The sequence below is a fragment of the Homarus americanus genome, unplaced genomic scaffold, assembly GCF_018991925.1.
Source record: "Homarus americanus isolate GMGI-L3 unplaced genomic scaffold, GMGI_Hamer_2.0 scaffold22413, whole genome shotgun sequence".
NCBI lineage: Eukaryota > Metazoa > Arthropoda > Malacostraca > Decapoda > Nephropidae > Homarus > Homarus americanus.
In genome coordinates, this window is record NW_024729477.1 from 204,387 (window position 1) to 210,795 (window position 6,409).

Below are 6,409 nucleotides of genomic sequence, written 5' to 3' on the forward strand. Positions count from 1 at the left end.
CCAGCCTTCCGCTAAACTTCCACCAGTCTTCCTCCAGCCAAAGCCTCCACGTCAACCCTGGCCGAGTGTGTTGCGTGGGGGTGTTGCTCACGGGTCGTCATGGGTGGCTGGGCTGCAGGGTTTATCTCCTCCACCACCCACCACTCCACGCTACCATACCGCTACTTTATGCATATGATTATGCTTATCAGGCGCTCAGTGTCGCGGAGGTGTGGACATCGTGCAGGCGGCTGCCACCCTTAGTTATTCATATAAATATTCTATAGTGAGAAGACTGTGTGTGTGTGTGTGTGTGTGTGTGTGTGTGTGTGTGTGTGTGTGTGTGTGTGAACGAAGGCAAAAAATAACCACAGGGCATCTCATCAGAGGAAAATATATGTTGTTTTTCCAGTCTATAAACTTATTTGTTCCTCTTGTAGCATAAGAGGAACATTAAAATATCCGCTTTATAAAAACTTTACTAATATCTATTTTACTATTGTGAGTATAACAAAGCTAGTTAAGAGAGTCAGCTGAGTGAGATGAGTTAATGTATTTACGGCGCAGTGATGACAAGGGACACTAGAGGGGCGGATTGTACTCGACTCGACACGACATTTACCCGCGATCAGTCTTATCCTTTATTTACCCCCTCTGCCTGTATCATTGACTTAGTAGGTTCATGACAGGCTGATGAAACCTCGATGTTGACAGGTGAATAGACTGACAGACAGACAATTGACAGGTGAATAGACTGACAGACAAACAAGTAGTTAATGCACAGACTAAATCAATTTCTCTAACAACAGTATAAGGTGAGAGAAGGTGGTACTGCCAAGTGAGGTACTGAAGGTGTGACGAAGTAGGAAGAGGTGAATTAGAGGTGTATGAGGGAGGTATTGCTGAACTGCCTGTGAGTACCATGTTTACACGCCCTTAATAACAACTCCGGCTAGACAGTGTACACGATACGTTTGACATATAGATCGTGAATGGAAAAAAATGTAAAATATATTCATAAATACCACGAACTCATTCTGGTTAAATTTTAAGCATAATGCCAAAATGTCTCATAATTTCGTTGTAATTTAAGTGTTTTCTCTGTAACTTAAAAACAGAGATTCTTTGAGGGTGAGTTTGTATAATAAACCAGTTCTCGGGGTAAAGAATGGTTCTGTCAGAATGGTCGCGGTCGGTCTTTTTGTGGTGATCAAGTCATCATGGTGCATTATTTTGGCCAAGGTGGTTGTGTCGGTGATGGACGGAGGCATTCTCACATATAGTATGAACTGAGATGAGAGAGAGAGAGAGAGAGAGAGAGAGAGAGAGACTTTGCGACCCACTTGATTCTTGTAAACCTCCCATGATCTGTCTATATAAAATACCTTAATGAGAGGAAATGAGAAATATATTTGGAGTATATTAATGTATAACCTAACTGTATATACTCACTTTATACTAAATATATAACTAGATTAATAACATGATGAACAAATCAATCTGTATATCTTTTACATTCATTTACGGACAACATAAGACTTCCATCAGACTTATAACAAGCGACTCATCAATGCTAGCAATCAGTAGTCATTCACTGGCTATCCATCCAACCTCCCTCCGAGGCTTAGGATCACGACGCAGTTCCCTATTAAAGGTGTTAGAAGAGTGCCAACGGTGACCCTCAAGGTGATGCTAGACTTATGGACACCCAAGAAAAAAGAAAAAGAGTCTTCGTGCTAGCAATTAGTCTACATTCACTGGTCATCCATCCAATCTCCTTCCCAGGCTCAGGATCATGACGCAGTAGGCTGTTGAAAGGAGTTAAGCTGTAGCAGAGGCAACACTTTTGGTGGTAGTCATCCAGTAAGTGTTCCTATGCTTAACGAGAACCCATTCAACGGGCTACATAAATATCCGTTAGGGTCACGGGGCTGTTAATACTATAGTTATGTAGGCCATATGTTGGTTTATTCTTCTCTCAGGCATTTTAACGTCACAGTGGCTTGGTAGGTTACAATATGACTGCCACCTGTAAAATAGGTTCCATTCATATATTTTTTTTTAAGGTTACAGGGTTCCTAAAAGTGAAATAAAAACACCATGAAATGAATAGATAAGAATAGAATCACACACACACACACACACACACACACACACACACACACACACACAGGTAGGCCTTTAAAAAGTCATCTTGAATTAGACTGTAAGACAAGCCATTTGCGGTGGTAGCAAATGTTCGAACTCATTTCAACATTTTACATCAGCTGGTCCGTGTGTCTCAACTCAAGAACTTTGATGAAATAACCTTAACTTTAGACATAAATTTCATTGAACTAACTTGAGTTACTAAATCAGTCTGAGAGAATTGTGCATCTAAAGGAACAATGTCGAGACCAAACAAAGAGACAGTTGACGTGTCCTTAGAGATATTTACTGTATGAGGTCTAACTGGTACACACAAACGATACACCGATTACAATACATTCGCTCTCTCTTTGGTAATACTGCTTCTACGCTGACAAATACATATGCTTGTAGTAATGGTGCTCACTTAACAACTCTATAGGAGAACTAAAATGTGATGGTATTCCAGTAGGTATATCCAGTGGATTTACCTACTGGAATACCTACTGGAACAGACAGGTATACACACGTACCTTGTAGGCCCACGGAATAAAGTCCTACCAAGTAAGGTTACAGACGTCATATTACCTGCTTATGAAGTAGAGTCACGGCGAGTAAGTTTACTAGGTCGTGAAAACATATGTTGGGTGGACGCACCTTGTCAAAACAGGTGATGTCAACAAGGATGAGAGGAGCGTTGAGGTGAGTGGGTTGGGGTAGGCCTAGCACCTCGCCAGAGTCCCAGCTACCAGCGGCCAAGGACCTCAACACACCACCTCAATCTTATCTCACCAACCTCCCGCTTTAGGTCGTCTCCACCCACGAGGTTAGTCATAAATGTTTTCATCTCTCATAACTGACTAGTATACATCAACAACGTTTTTCGAATAGAGATAACTTTCTGTTTTTGTTGAGTGTCTCGGGTTAAAAGGAAGGTTACGAGAGCTGTAAAACTGGACACACACACACACACACACACACACACACACACACACACACACACACACACACACACACACACACACACACGTGTTACATTCCCACACACAATTCCCAGTTTGCCAGATTGGTAGATGACCTATGGCTGACCTTTGATATTGTGTTATTGCCGCCCCCCGCGCCCACACAGGCAGCCAGGGACGGGCGGGGTTGGGGCAGGCAGCAGGGAGGACCACAGCGGGCACACACACATACACACACAGTTCCGTTGTGACCCCCGGCCCGCCAGGCAGTGTAGACGCGTGTGATCCCTCGTCCCGGCACGAGTCCCTCGCTGGGTATACTAGACCGGACGTCCGTTTGCCCCCAATGCCCCCGTGTCCACCTGTAAATTCATGTGGATTGAAATATATTTTACTTAGATTGTACACCTGGTTTATAGTGACGTGATAACCGATGTATGTGTTCATTTCTTGATATTGAGAGACGTCTAGAGATGCTTGTGGTGCTGTGGTGACCTTGTATCTCTGACTCGAGTGTTGGGCGAGGAGTGATTGCTGTCTGTAAAGAAAACGACAGTGAAGTAATCTGTTTCGAGGATATTATGAAATATTTACATGCATAATTAATAATACGACTAATAGTTAAAACATTAGGACTTGGTTTAATCGGCTGTGTTAAACCTTCTTATTTAAGTTTTCAATAGAACAGTTATGGGTATATATAATACTCGTTAATCAGCTCCATAACATAACAACCTACGTACTGTAAATATGTGTATAAAAACCTGTATAGGAAGGAAAAACCTTACTGTAATTTGGCGAGGCACCGTGAGTGATGCAAAAACTTGACGAGAGGTACATGTGATAATGTGTGTCACAGCATACCACCCTCACCAAGTCCTTCCCTCACATCGCTTACTTGATCTTTAACCTCTCTCTGGTCACTGAAATACTTGAAATGACAGTGAAATAATTAGTTGTTGTATAAAGTTGAAATTGGAAGGAAAATAAGGAAAGATTTGCGTGAGCGGTAAACATTAGAATAGCGCCTCCTGCCAACTCCCGACCAGGGCGATTAGGCGCGGGTGGTGAGGTTCCCAGAGGGCAAGGCGGCGCTCTGCTCTGGGAATAAGATGCCATAGCCTTAAGTACTCCACCTGTTACTGCTGCTGGCTGTAGGCGAGTGGTGCTACTACTACTCCTGGTGGTGCTACTACTACTCCTGGTGTTGCTACTATTACTGCTGGTGGTGCTACTACTACTCCTGGTGTTGCTACTATTACTGCTGGTGGTGCTACTATTACTCCTGGTGGTGCTATTATTACTCCTATTATGGGACTAAATTTTAGACCCATAATAGTCCTCGATAGCTTATTCCTTTTAGGGATAACTGCGATCATTCGATAAGACACAGGAACAAACATCCTAACCTAACCTAACCTAACCTAACCTAACCTAACCTAACCTAACCCAATCTAACCTAAGGCCATAACTGAATTAGAATAAGTTTAACCATGTATGTAGTAATTTACACAGAGTTATAACAATATCAATAAAAACTCAACTCTACTTGGCAAATGGGGCAGTTACTTGTCTGGATGCAGCAATCATTCAACACATTCCTGTAAACAATAGTGGAATTAATTATTTTGAGGGGATATAATATCTATTTTATTTAGTTAAGGGGAAAATGTTTTTATACGTAGATGGTATTTGCTTCTGGTTTTATAATTTATAGAACGTATGAGTAAACCTGTACTGCCAACCCAGCGTACTGTAAATACAATGATCAGTTTTAAAGGAACATTCAGATATGGAGGTTGTGTGGCCGTGATTAAGATACATTATAATTACAAAAAATTCAGTTTCCCCATGACACCATGAGTACACAGAAGGGAAAGCGAAACGTTATTGTTTATAAAATAATACCTAAACGTGTAAATTTATTCAGTAACTTAGAGAAAGCTTAAGAATGATTTTTTTTATGATGCCTTAACAGTGATAATATTCAAATAAATATAGTTACGTGATTGTTCTATTCAGATATTCCCATTTTTTACTGATACATCCCCTCAGGACCTGCTGTGTGAGCCAATTTGTCCTTATGTAGCGTGGAACTTTACATTCCAACGTGCATATCATTAATCCACACCCACGACCGATCCTTCCATGATTTACTGGAGCTGTTCGTTCCGTGTTGTGCGTTGGTCCTGTTGCCAGTACGACGTGGAAGCAGACTAACCTAGAGGTGACTTTTTATAAGATTGCTGTTTATAGAACCATTGACAAAGCCTTTATTTAACAGATCTAGAAGCACAGAGGTAAAGACACAAATGTAGTGCTCTGTGCTGCAAGAACTGGTTCCTGGTGACGGTACTCCACCCAGGACGGCCACACTCTACCTGGGCACTGCCTCTCGTGTGGCTCACTTCGCTAGACTTCGTTCATCTCAGTTCTCCCTCCCGCTCACCGCTGTCTGCCCGCCTTTCGCTCTCTCCTGTTCCTCCTGTTCTTCTGGTGTACTCAAGTACTATCAGAGAGACGACGGTACTCCTAACCGCTCAATGATTATTCCATTATTGGTTTTCATTGTTGAATAATTGCAACGGTGAAGATGGTAAATGCGTCGATGTGCAGTGATAACAGGTGTAGTGTCTGCAGCACCACTCGTGATGTGAAGCAAGTGTGAAAACTCATAAAAGGTCTATCGGGAGTCGTACTTGATAAACAAATACTGAACGTTGAGACCTGAGTTTTCGTGCCTCCTCGCCCACACTCATTTGTTTTTTAACTGGACGTGTTCCACAATCTCACAAGGTACGTGTCCTTACTGGTGGCGAGTTAAGTGTAAAACGTACATGTCCGTATCTCTGTGCAACACAATTTAACACTAGTACCTTGCATCTCATTCAGTTTTGTTTATGTCTTTATGTATACCAGTAGCAGACAAACTACCTGGAAGCCTGAGAAATTACACAGCTTACGAGACAGAAAAAAATAATTTGCATATTGATCATGTTACGATTTGAAGCTGTATTGTGTGAGGACCAACAGCGTAAGAACCAGTGTATGTCCTTGTTGCCCACTTGAGACTATACAGTACACAGTGGTTTAATTTTTTTTATCTGGACGCGAAAGAGTGAGACTGTGTGATATGAATGTGTCTGTCTGGCATCGTTGCTCACGTGTCTTTGGATATGTCTGTCTGTAGAGGTAGATCTTGTAATGACTACGACAGTTCTGCTAAATTCAGTTATTGATGAAGTTTATTAGGAAGTGGAATTTTGTATTTAACAGGTCAGTGGGTCAGTGACCTTGTATGACCTTTGTTAAATTATCAAAACACAAAAAAAATCACAGCC